Below are 10,622 nucleotides of genomic sequence, written 5' to 3' on the forward strand. Positions count from 1 at the left end.
CACTAAAGGAGTCACACTGTTGGATGAATGTACGTAGGCTTGGGAGAGAGAAGAAAAAGAATATAGAGAATAAAGTTAATGGTTAAAAAAAAAAAAGGTAAAGTCTTTAAAGAGACAGAATAAAGTAAAGTGATAGAGTAAAAATAAGCCGCGTAAAGATGAAAAATTCACAGAGAGTCTGGATTCTTTGTATTATTGTGTTTTCTTTAAAATTTTTGACTGTGAAGGAGCTAAGTACAGAGAGACATTTCATTACATGGGCTGCCAAGCTAAACCAGAATGGATATAAGGGTATTACGATTTCAGAATTTGGGTCTAAGGATATGATGCTTTGGAGAGAGTCTTCTTTTGTTTTCACAGAGGATGAGACTCTATGGATTTCTTCTATTCCGATTTGGTATGATGGACCACGTCCTCCTGAAGGGTTGCTGTGAACATCTTCAGAAAATTGCTTCGCTCAACTGCCAACTGAGATGACCATGGCACACAGGTTATACCATGAAAGACCTAATTAACGACGCCCCCATTCAGCAGGAAGCAGTTTGGAGAGAAAAAACTGCGCCCATGTTCCCAAATATGGTTTATAAATGTTCTTTTACATTTAAAGGGGGAAATGATATAGGTATGAATAATTTGCATTGATAGAGATTTAAGGTCAATTTTGTTATATGTATAAATGTTTCTGATGTAACTTTTACTTGATAACTGTTTTGTTATATGTAATTTTGCTATGTTAAGGTTAAAGCCTTCCTTTTTTTGTTTAAACAGAAAAAGGGGAAGTGATGTGGGAGTGTCATATATCAATCTGTTGATTTCACTGGCTAAAATAAAAGAAGCTGCTTGGCTCTCATTGGTTAGGAGATAGGTGGGAGGAGTAAACAGAACAAAACGCTGGGAGGAAGAGGAAGTGAGGTCAGACTCCACAGCTCTTCTCTCGGGAGCAGACGCAGGAGAGACGCCATGCTACCTGCTCCAGGGAAGACGCACGCTATGAAGCTCCGACCCAGGATGGACTTAGGCTAGAATCTTCCCGGTAAGTGCACCTAGGGGCGCTACACAGATGATTAGAAATGGGCCAGAGCAGTGTTTAAAAGAATACAGTGTCTGTGTAATTATTTCGGGGCATAAGCTAGCCGGGCAGGGCAGGTGGCTGGGGTGTTTGGGGACGCAGCCCCGCCGCCGCTCATATTACTACAAAATTGTCCTTTTCTTGGTCCCCAGGAGCTACTAAAACAATCCAGCTATTTGAATGGCTTACAAACAAAAGTTTTTTAATGGGACTTTAGAAGTCCCAGTACATTGCATGTCTGGTGACGGTCTGCTTTTTTATTTATACATGTTGATGTATGGTTATTTCATTATAAGGACACTAACCTGAACCACAAATGAAGAATCCTAATGAAATGTTGACAATGTCACTACCTTGAAGTTAAGGATTTTATTATAGGGATCTTAGGATGACACATGTTCAATCTTCAGGATAGTTCAAAATACATAAAGAGAATGAATTATCCAAGGGATTGCTGGTCCAGTGACTTTTGACATCTCTAGTCATGTTTGCTTACTTGCTTTATGTTTTCTTTTGTTGTTATTTTTTGCTTATTTGATTGTTCAAATTTAAATAGTTGTTTCTGAATCCACAGAAGCTCACAGTCACTTAGAATAATAAACTTTAGTTCAGAGTCCCCTTAATTTAGAGTAATGAGAGAAAATGTTCTCCAGTTATGTAAGAATTAAATTTTGGAAAAGTGTATGACAAAAGAAGAATTGTTTTCCTCACCATTCTTCATCTCTGTGCCAGGAACACAGGTCTGACCTTGCTAAGGGCTGGTCTGTAGAGAATTCTATGGACTTGTATAGCTTATCATCCATTTGGGACAAGACTAGGTTGGAAGCAGCAAACTACACAGGTGATACGGAAACATGGAGAAGGAACATTGGGCATCCTTCATGATGGCTCTAAAGAAGCCCTTAGCTGTACCAAGTAGTCACTGAGGTAAATGTGACATGGCAAAAATGGAGGCTAAAAAACTCAAAAACACCTTCAATAAAGAACTCATGTGCTTTGATTGTCATTCAGTGGAAAATAAGGAGACTCGTGGTGATTGGAATGAGAAACTCATTCTCCAACCTACCAAAAAGACTCAAAGTGAGCAGAGCAAAGAGCAATAGATAACTAAAAATCTGAGAGGCAGAAGAGCACAAGTTCCAAGTCTAGACCACTTTCTTTCCCTCTAGAGAATCAAAGACCCAGAGGAAAAAAAGTGATCTTTCCCTTAAATACTAGTTGGTTTCTGAGGTTCATAGTGGAACAGAGAACAGCAGATACAAGAAAGCTTGTTTCTGAGATGAGGATGCAAGGAGTGAAGTGGGTGCTGGTTGAACATTTAAGGCCCAGCAGGGCTACTGGATGATGAGTAAGTGAAGATGCATGAATAAATAGTATCAGGCATATTTTGTTTTCACCTCCTCCTGTCACCTCACCTCCAGCTAGTCTCATAATTCCATGAGATTCCTCTTCAATGCCTGCTATCCACTACAGGCCCCATAGCTGCCTCCCAATCAACCCTCTGCTGATGGTCACTGTCAAGGTATGGGACAGCTAGAATGATCCGTAGTTGGCGAGGTGGATTTCTGCTGTCATCTAGGTTAAGCTGCAGGTGAGGGTGTCAGCCAGGCTTCATCTTCATCGGCATCTCCCCACAACCCTACGTCTCCTAGCCACAGGCAGGGTCAGCAAGTCTAAAGCAGGACACTGCCAAGGATTCAGCCTGTAGAGTCCAGGCACATTAGTCAGCAGCCCATAAGCAGGACTTACACTCCTGGCATCTAACTGATTGTTCTTTCCTGCCACGAGATATTTTGATTTTATTTTGCTTCCAAACTGATCATTAAAAAACTATTCACCACCACATTGTATTTTCATATTTTGATATTTAGTGCTGCTTCTATATAAATTTTTTAAAAGTCACTTTATGTGGAATCACTTATCTTCAAATGCATGAGAAACTAAAAGTTCAGTTATTCTCATGTAGCCAAAGGTGACACAAAAGATGCATGGAAGAGCTGAAAAATAATTTGAAAAGCATGTGTTTTCTGTGATAATTTAGTTCCCAAAGCTGACCTGGAACTCTGGTCTCTATAATCTATCTAATGTTTAAGTGTATTAACGTTAAGCCATTAAAATGAGAGAAAAATCACAGAGAATGATAATTCCAAATCAGAGAATGACCTACTACACCTCAGTGAATTTGGTAACCTGCTCTTTCCTCATTTTGGTATAACCTCAGATTCCCTGCTTCACTTAGTTTGTTAAAGCTTAATTAAAAGCAGCAGGAAAAGCCAAAAATAATGAAGATTAAAATTCTTTTTATAGTCTATAATGTAGTGAATACCCGCTTGAGAGAATCTGGAGAATTTTGGCTCAAATGTGAATATGACTCATGAAAATTTCCTTACTCTCAGCAATCATTTTTCAGAGGGAAACCATTCTAATCTATTGTTTCAGTGTGCTAGAAGTATCAGGAACAAGCATCAAGAAAGTTATGTATCAGACCAACAATGTTCTTTTATCCCCCTCACTCCCCTCCTCAGCAGAGTTTAAGCTGGATGAATTGACTATATTATGCTGTCAGATACATAACTGTGCAATGTAGCATTCAGAGAATGGTTCGGGCACTTCAGTCATGTAGTCAAGGCAAGAAAACTTGACTTTCAGTGAGTTGAAGGGCAGATTAACCTTGAAGAAATTTATGCTACAGAAATGGGGAACTGAGTATATAGATCAAGGGTAGAACTCACTCTCAGCATGTATGAGGTCCTGTATTCCATCTCCCATACTGCCAAAAATAAACAAACAGAATGGTTTACTTGTAGAGTAAATGTAACTTGAGTTGAGAGCCAGAGATTTATAAAAACTGATGCATAGAGTGACATTTGTACTCTATGTATAACATGCATTCAATAAAAATGTTTCCTAAATCTATAGAAGGATGTTTGAGTAAATGAACGAGAAAAGTATTGCGGTATGTAGAAAAATAAACTGAAACAATATGAATAAAATCCAACACTTCCATCATTTTCATTGATAAATGTAGTATGGTTTAATCCCTTATTAATTTGGGATAGACATATAAAATATGGAATCATACATATTTGATTAAATTAACTGATTTTTCTGAAACCAAATGCAAACTACAGTTGTTTGACTCATAGGATCAATTTGGAGGTATGTATTTGTTTTTGAAGTAGAGTCTCCCTAACTATCCTGACTGCCATGTCTATACTAGGCTGGCTTAGAATTCTGAGAGCTCCGTCTGTATCTGAATGTTGGGATTAAATGGATCATAACCACACACAGCTCACATAGCAGACATTATTTGAGGATCATGTGGTTCTTAGACACTTGTAAATTGAAGACAGGAGGACTTAGAGACTCAAATTATACAACAGATTCACCCAGAGTAAGCCCTGTACTTTCCTCACATGTGACAAAAACACCTCCCCTGTTCTAGTTTCCTACACTTTGTGTCATCTGTGCTATATCAGTCAATCCACTCAGCACAGAAGTAGGGGTTCATTTTGCTCACATATAAGTTTTGCTGCTCTAGTTTATCTTCAAATACAAATTCTGTCTTAATTTTTAAACATACCAAAAATAGATTTTTAGTTTTAAAAGATAAATATTTCTTATAGTAATCATCTCCATCAAAGTCACATTGGTAGCCTTGTCAGAGTGGAGTCCAAATATCTATGCCTATTGTGCGGGCCACACTTCCTGATACTGACACACAGGACTCTCTATGTACTGTCAATCCCCATGTGTAGATCCCAATTCTCTTCTGACTAAATTTTTTCATGTCCTATATCCCTTTTCCTTTCCCATTGCATTTCTTTTTTCTTGCTCATGGTCTACTTGCTACTTTCAAGTCTTACAAGCACATATGTGTTCACAGGCACACACACACAAATACACATTCAAACATACAAACTTTTCAGTTGAGTTTATGAAGTGTATGAGACTAAACAATACATCTTCATGAATGGACTCTACAACAGCAAGACTCATTAAGACTTTCAGCAAATTCCATTTTTACCTCTATTTATGGAATGCAGTCACAGAGGAGTTAAGATCCCTTGTAGAGTCCCATTGCATATAATTGATGGGATTATGAAACTAAGCACCTAGTCAAGTCATAATGCTTGAATACCTTATCTTACTGTCTTGCTTTTCTATATGCCAGGCAAGTCATGCCCCACATGGGTTCTGCCATGAGTCCTGTAGAATTTGCTATTTACAAGTATTTTCTGACATTGATATCAAAATATTTCATGGAGAGTTGAATCTGCAAGAGGAAAAAGTATCTTGAAGCAATAGATAGATAGATAGATAGATAGATAGATAGATAGATAGATAGATAGATAGATAGTTTTGAAGGTCACCATCTTGCTAAGTATCTGTTAAAAGTTTACATAGTATTTAATAGTATTTACTGGCAACAAAAACTGGTTTTTACTAAGAAATAGTAGTCACTTGTGTTTGGGAGTATTACACAGGCACACATATGGTTAGGATGCTATGAGGTAATTTAATGAAGCATGATGCATGGTCTGGGTTAGAGGGGGAAAATAGACCTTCTTTAAGAACAAAGTAGCTAGACCAAGTCAAAAGAAACATTAAGCTCCCATGTTAAAACTGTTTAATGCAGAGTGATATTCCCAGACAGAAAAAAAAAAGATCATTTTTTATTTGGGAAACCAGGACTTGTGAAAGATGGCGTCTGTGAAAAGTGTGACTTGTAAAGAATCAAAATGACTTAACAGTTCCACATCTGTTAAGTTATAAGAATTCTGCACTACCCCAGGCTTATTGTTGGATCCCTGTCCCTTAAACTACAAGATTCAAGCAAAATGATTCATACAATGGATGAATATGTGCCTTATAAATATCTTGAGCTTTATCGAGATACTTTACCCTGAAGTAGCAATGTGATAATATGTCTTCTGTTCAGTACCAGAATATCATAATCACAATGGGGAAATATAAAGATTCAGAGCCAGATATCCAGACAGAAGGAGATCGCATGAGGGCACAATTCAAAGATGTTGCAAAACATGTTTAATTATCAGAAAATTTTGGTAGTAAAACAAGCCAGAAAATTATTTGGGATTGTAATCTTTAAATCATATATATGCTAATCTCCTACAACTGAGGTCAAGTTATATAGATTCCCTATATACTTTCCGTCTTCTTCACAACCACGAATTTTCTTTTATAAGCATCCTTGACCATGGAACATTCTTCAGAACTGATGATAGACTGTCATTTCTACCTAATGAAAACAACCCCATTAGAACTCTGTCTTGGTATTTTATATGGTATGTATTTTGAAATATATATAGTAATATGTGATTACTTTTATAATATTATACAGAATCTATTTTCTGTCCTGTACCCCGTTTCTCTTCTTCTTAATCTTGCCCTTTCTGCAATAAATATCTAACACTGATTAACCTGTTTATTATCTTTAAAGTTCTTCCTTTTCCTCAATGTCAACCATATAGTATGTTCTACTTTTCAGACTGAAGTCTTTCATGCAATAGTATGCACTTAAATTGCCTCTGTATATTTTCTTTTATTGTCAGCGCTGTCCTTTGTACTAAGTAATAGTCCATTGTCTAGATATCTAGATGGACCACATGTTACTTAACCACTCACAAGTACAGATTTCTTTTTTTCTGCTTCCAAGTTCTGACAATAATAAATAAATTACTGTAACCATCTCTGTGCAGATTTGTTGTATAGACACAAATTTTAAAATCCTTTGTTTCAATTCCAATGTTTGCGGTTGAAATCTAGGTTGTGTGGACACCTTTAAAAAATTGACATCTTATTTCTAGGTATTCATGGCATGATTTTTTTTCATAACATTCTGGATTACGTTGCGCAAATGGGAGTGTAATGGCATTTTACTGTTTAATGTAACTTTCCTGATGGCATATGATGTGGAATAGGTTTTCACATTTTCATTCTTATACAAAATAGTGAGGTCTAAAATAAACCCCACAGAAACACAATCTTACTCACTCACTCACACACACACACATACACACAATTCTAAATACAATATAAAGAAAAGAGGATATATTGTCTAAAATGTTCTTTCTACTGAACAAACTAAACACCCACTAACTTGAATGCGAAAGAGTGAATTAAGACACACAAACCTTGTTCTTTACAAATATGAACTCCCAGTGAACTGCAGACTTAGATGAATTCAAAAATACAAAACTACTAGAAGATAGCTCAAAAGCAATCTAAACAACCTAGAATTGAATCATGACATTTTAAATATATCATCACTGACAAGAACAAAGAAAAACAATTAAAATTATGGCTCTCATTAAAATTAATTTTTATGTGAAAAGGGCACTTCTTAAGACAACTAACATATAAGCAACAAAACAGGAGAAATACTTGCTAAACATAATTGTCATGGAAGACTTATAAAACATATACAAAATCAACTGTTGAAATTCAAGAAGGAAAAGTACCTGGTTTTCCTCCTTTCTTTTCTTTTTTTTTTTCTTTCTTTCTTTCTTGTTTTAATTTATTTATTTGTTGTTGTTAAAATTAAGCTATGTGGACTTAATCCTTTGTAGACTCTTACCAGGAAGGCTTTGAACTCTGCTGGAATTGTGTGTGTGTGTGTGTGTGTGTGTGTGTGTGTGTGTGTGTGTCACTGTGCATAGCTAAAAGTATGATTTTAAAGAGTCAAAAGGTATTTCTAAAACTTAACTTAGGTATAGAGTCAGGCACAAATAGGAGTACTCATGTCGTCCACTTGCACCCCCATGGCTGCCCCCAGGTACACCAGCTCTAAGACTATGCTTCCAGCACTAATGCTATGGTCCTTCCACTGTCACTTATGCAGCATGACCATTAAGGAGCAGAGTTGTCTGTGAGGGAATTTTGGTCTCCGCCCACTGAGGCCATGCTGTAGATACTTCATTTCAAGCAGTTCTGGGTTGACTGCTGGCAAAATTGCTGGAGATAGCCATTTGTTCCTTGTTAGAAAGATTGGAGATGCTATCCTGTAATCCTTAATGAAAGTCCTACTTGGGAAAGTTTAGAGAAAAATCATACCTTACTCAGGCTATCTCATTGAGATGGTTCCCATTTCTGAACCTTATAATGTCTGTCATCAAAGAAGCTGGTTCAGTCTAGTCCACTAAAATTCTGCAGTATATCAGAGATGATGAAGGACCCCTAACTGCCTGTTTACAAACTCTAAAACAGAAGAGAAACACTTCAGATTCATCAGGTAATACTCTTCCAATCCCAGCCCTTATGCTTCATCATGACGATGCTATAAAACAAAACAACAAAACAGTTGCCCTGATGTTGATGAAAGAAAACCCCCTTCTGTAACCTCAGTTCTAGTCAAAATCGTAGAAGACACTGTTATTAAGTCCATCTCTCTGCAGGCTACTGCAGCCAAGAATGCTGCAGTTCAGATCATCAGTGCATACTCCGACCTACTGAAAATAGCCACGTACAATCCTCATATTACAGGTAAGTGGTTGGCACAGTGGCATATAGTGGAGAGTGTATTGATGGAACAAAGAAGAAAGGCAGTCAACGAAGCTTGATGATGCCATTTTAAAACTAAAAGAAAGATAGAGAAGGTGAAAAGTGTGAAGTTCATATAATTGTCCCAGAGGGGATACTTTACAATGTTATAGTTCATCTGGATAATGCAGTCATAAAGATTCAGATTTCTCAGTAGGATGTTCACAGCATCATGAACTTTTGGTTCAAGGAAGGGATTGATTTAGAAAAGAGCTGTGCAATATCACTTCAGATGTCACTCCTAGATGAAAATGGATGAGTGTTTGTGACCTAGTCAACCAGTTCTCTGCCAATGACCCTATTATTCACAGCTATTGCAGTATCCACCAGCTCCACAGAGTGCTAGTGCAGCAGAAAGCCTAACAGCAATTGAGCTAGCCTTGGAAAGGCAGCAGGAATAACAAAAGCAGAACTTTGATTCTTCAGAGGCAAAGGCATTGGAGCACAACAGAAATGAAACTCAGACTGAGCAGGTCAGAGATGCTGTGGAGAATGAATTGTAGACCCAGGTTCACTGACCAGCAGATGTCCATACTGATCATTTATGAGATGTCCTCACAGTACAATAACAGGAATTGAAGTGTGAATTTGAGCGTGGCCTGTCTGAGAAAATCTCTGAGCAAGAATTAAAGTTTCATTGTCACAGACAGGAACGAGTTGACAACTTTAATCTGGAAATGAACACTGCCTTTACCAGGCTATGTAGAGTCTGTTCAGAGTTGTGCAGTCACTGAAGAAGCATCCAGAAAAGCCTACCAGCTCTGACATTGATTAGAGGCATTAAAGTGCAGTATGAAAAGCTTATCTTCAGAAACACCTCATATCCCATTGGGGAATACAACTGAGTCAACTGTTCTGATAATGAATTTTCCAGGCTTTAACTGCAGCCTTTGCCTCAAAGAATTTGACACTGTGTACAGCACGCAGGACCTCAAAGGCTGTTTCTATGCTGTTCAAAAATTAGCCTGTATAATAGCAATGATTGAGGAAACCTGAAAAAGCGTGTATCAAGACTTCCTCTTCTACTTGCAGTCCCTACTTCAGCTACCACCTAAACAATGAAAGCCACTGCAGGGCTCTACCCTGAAGATATAAACACATCTACATTTCTCTCGTATTCCTCCTATTGCATTGAGCATGATGGCCTGGAAATGACAGTTTAATTTGTCAGTCAGCTAAAAGAGGAGTCCAGAAGAGTGGCAGAGAACTGGTTGAAGGAGGCCTGAAGGACCCTAGGAACTAAACAGCCAGTGAAGATTTTGACTGCACAGGCCAGTGCTGTGGAAATAGGAACCACGTAAGTGCAGCAAGAGTAAGGCCTTGGAGGAGTTGTGTACTGTCATATTTCATACCAAAGGAAATAAGCATTGGTATCTGCAGGGTTTGCAACAAGGGTCCCAGAATTGTCTAGAACAGAGCAGGTTTCAACTTCTGTGTAAGATGTTAATACCTCTTATATTTATATTCTTTTCATTGATACCATGCCAATGAAGTAACTTCAGGAGGCTTTATTTGCAACTTGGGTAACAATTTCTCTTTTTCCGGTTTTACTGATCAGGATTGTGGTTCACTCAGAATAATGTTTGATTCTTACTATTGATTATGCCCTCAAAGCAAACCAAATAAAACAACAAAATGAAAATAAATTTAGTTTCAAGTTTTGCACTTGTATATATTTCCAGGGGAGCATTGTTGGAGGGAGGTCCGCTTGTCCTTCCCAGCCACCTGGCTAGCTTAGACCTGAAATAATCACACAGAAGCTATATTATTTAAAACACTGCTTAGCCCATTAGCCCTAACTTCTTATTGGCTGACTCTTACATATGAATTTTACCCATTTCTATTAATCTGTGTATCGCCATATGGCTGTGGCTTACTGGATAAAGTTTCCAGTGTCTATCTCCGGCGGCTCCATGGCTTCTCTCTGACTCGGCCTTCTTCTTCCCAGCATTCTGTTTTGTTTTCCCCACCTAGCTCTGTTCCCCCATGG

The 10,622-nt window shown here is 37.8% G+C and overlaps 1 pseudogene; it reads left to right on the plus strand.

The window, feature by feature from the left end:
• Positions 1 to 5,773: 5,773 nt before the first annotated feature.
• LOC142858116 (MICOS complex subunit Mic60 pseudogene) lies at positions 5,774 to 9,948 on the plus strand (annotated as a pseudogene).
• The last annotated feature ends 674 nt before the right edge of the window (positions 9,949 to 10,622 follow it).

This window comes from Microtus pennsylvanicus, chromosome 10 (genome assembly GCF_037038515.1).
Source record: "Microtus pennsylvanicus isolate mMicPen1 chromosome 10, mMicPen1.hap1, whole genome shotgun sequence".
NCBI classification, from domain to species: Eukaryota; Metazoa; Chordata; class Mammalia; order Rodentia; family Cricetidae; genus Microtus; species Microtus pennsylvanicus.